General features: G+C 39.9%; 1 long non-coding RNA gene across 1 annotated transcript in view; it reads right to left on the bottom strand.

Moving 5' to 3' along the window:
• LOC147015275 (uncharacterized) overlaps window positions 1-2,758 on the bottom strand; it is a 55,694-nt gene extending 52,936 nt beyond the window's left edge. The window contains exon 1 of the long non-coding RNA XR_015050104.1: window positions 2,667-2,758. This is a non-coding gene — a long non-coding RNA (uncharacterized LOC147015275). The remainder of the gene's footprint in view (window positions 1-2,666) is intronic.
• Window positions 2,759-3,168: the final 410 nt, after the last annotated feature.

The raw sequence follows: 3,168 nt of genomic DNA, 5'->3' as shown, positions 1-3,168 counted from the left end.
CGGTGCCCACAAGCGGCGCGGGAATGGCGGGGATGCGATGGTTGCGAGGGCGAGTTGTGACGGTAAAGGTCGTGGCTGTTGGCGTTGCTGTTGTTGTGAAGCGGCGTTGCGGGTGGTGGTTGGTGTGTGAAAGCGGTTGTGCAGAAGGTGGATGTTGTGAAGGCGGTTCTGGAGAAGGTGGCTGTGGTTGTCGAGATGCGGTTGGTGGTGGTTGTGGTGGTAGTAATGGCGGTTGGTCCAAAATAAAGATAGTAAAAGAAAAACAGCTATCTAAAAGGGTCGCAGCCCGAACGAATGACATTTATTCCCTCTAAACAACGGGTTTGGGCTAACTACACATATACTTACAGAGATATCTCACCTACGGGACCTGAATGGTGGTTTGCGAATTTCGTCAACCACAACAATATATATATATATATATATATATATATATATATATATATATATATATATATATATATATATCGTACATATCGTATAACGTCCCTCATAGCCCATGCAACTTCCACTTCCACTCCATCATCTCCTACCAAACATGATTAATACTAAATATCATCATTTTAAACTTACACTGAGCATTGACAAGGCCCAGATACTGTATAACTGTTCCTCACTGACAGGGATCATTGGGGAGGTCGGATAGAACGTGCCATCCATATCTCATCCACATGACTTGCAATGGACCATGTCCACAACAGTTTGCAGTACAGAAAGCTGCAATATCTCAGCTTCTTTGGTGAACTGAGAAATTTAGCCAACTCTTTTGTTGTGCAAAAACACATCCCTTTTTCGCAGGTATGTTTCCAAGTATCTTTGGCTTTTTTTTTAGAAGCTCTGTGAGCCATTTTAGGTAACAATCCTTTTTTTCATACACACCATATACTTTATGTCGCCCTAATCACGCAAATTTCCTTGGGTTTCTGTGCATGCGTCCTGAGCATTCTGGGACGGATTATGTCATTTTGAAAGTCGTGTATTTTTAAACTCTACTTTACAAATGGAAATTAAATTGTTCAAGTGCAGTGAGCCTATGCTAACGACAAATTCAATCCAGACAGCTCACTACACTACTTTTGGGACACCTATATTTCTGCTGCTGTCCAGCATAGGTTCGATTCTCGACTCGACTTTTAACTGTCAAATTGGTGCTTCACAGGCAGGACATTGCAACACAAATTTCACCATCCCTTTGATGGACATTAAGCATAGTGTCCTATTTGCTAGCATTATCTGGTAGACATTAAAGATCCCAATTTATTTTTCTAAGAGTAGGTGAGTTATCGCCGGAAAACTTGATGAATAACAAAAATTCCTGCCATCTCTATCGATTAGGATTAGACAATCTGTTTGTGAAATACTTGGGACAAAAACTCTCTCTGGCCGACCCCACAATAAGGTGGTAATAATCCGGGCAATTAAATAAGTAGTAGTTTATACTCGAGACTTCATAATAATGCAAATAAAAATTACATACAAATTTATTTGAGCACTAAGCAGTGATGTGATTAAGGCATCACAGGAATTAGAGAATTCCAACTGGGCATCCTGCATCATACAAAGTCCTTCCTTGGCACAATTGGACTCTTATCCAATGACAAGGCTTTCATCCATAGCTTGATGGAGTACTGTTCTCCCCTCTGGACTTACGCCCTTTCCTCACACCTTGCTCAGCTTGATGCCATTGAAACCAAAGCCTTCAAGATTATTGGAATCTCCCGTGATGAAGCTGAGTTGGGTCTATCACTTTCACGTCGCGGGCGGGTCAGTAGTCTCTGATTTCTTCCACCTCCTTTCTGGTCTTGCACCCTCTGCCATCTCCGTGCTTTGTCCCCCCTAGGTTTCTGCAGGGCGCACGTGGTCCACTATCAACCCCCTTCTCGTGAAACTCCCCAAATCCAGGATCACTGCTCACCTCCACTCATTTGTTCATTTTTTGTCGCTGCCTGTGGAACCAACTTCCACATCCTCTTCAATCTCACTCTTCACTCCAAGTTTTCAAGACAGCTTTTCACCACGATCTCAGATAATCCCCATTCAAAACCATGATCTTTTCTAAAACCGTTAAACCACACCCCATCCCCAAATTTTGCGTCTGTACCCATGTTATCCATCCCTTGCATTCCCCATACCCCACATTTTTATCGGAGTATCTCTGGTTGTCAGTCTCCATTTATGTTGTCCCTCGGTTCTGCTGTTGGCAATTCTCTCTTCTCTCTCTGCTGTTCCTTTTGTTCTGGTGCGTCCTGGTCCATTTATTGTTCAAGCTTTTCCACGAGCCTTGATCTTGTATACAATATATATATATATATATATATATATATATATATATATATATATATATATATATATATATATTTCAGTATCATTGGTGGTTTTCTCAGGGTTAGTATTTGCTAAACATTTTTATGCCTGAGTAAATTATATTTAGCCAAATTTTGTTTGGCCACGTCATGGCTTTCTTGCTAATTAAACAACAATAACAGTTCCATTTGTGTCATTGACCAGCAATGATACCAATCAGTTGAATTCTGGGAGAATTGAGTCAAAAAGCTAAAATTGATGAAGTCAAAGACCAACTTCCAATGCCATACATCTAATATACAAAGCTCATTCTAACCACTGACTCACTAATTCGCTGACTGACTGATATTAAAGTTCAGTACCTTCCAGGTGATGTAGAAAGCTGAAATTTTGCGTGCCAATGGACATCAAAGCCAGTACACTGGGAGACATCACAGAACTGACAGAAAGCATCTGTAAATGAAAATATAAATAAATGAAGATAAATAAACGAAAAAAAAACCTGAAAAAAATACAGGTGAGCAACCTAGAACAATGGGGGTAATTTTGTACACAGTAATTTTGTGTGCCGACAGACATCGAAGCCGATATACTCAGAAAATCACAGAACCATCGGAAAGCATCTGTAAATGAAAATATAAATAAATGAAAATACATAAATGAAAAAAATCAATGAAAAAAATAATACATGTGAGCAACCTGGAACAATGGGGAAGCAAAGTAATTTTGTCTGCCGACAGACATTGAGGCCAATACACCAGGAAAAATCACAGAACCATCGGAAAGTGTCCATAAATGAAAATATAAATAAATGACTATAAATAAATGGGGAAAAAAAACAAATGCATGTGATCGAACTGAGAC

This window comes from Eptatretus burgeri, chromosome 12 (genome assembly GCF_056783735.1).
Source record: "Eptatretus burgeri isolate ZD-2024b chromosome 12, Ebu_testis_v1, whole genome shotgun sequence".
NCBI lineage: Eukaryota > Metazoa > Chordata > Myxini > Myxiniformes > Myxinidae > Eptatretus > Eptatretus burgeri.
This window is presented reverse-complemented; position numbering and strand designations above follow the sequence as displayed.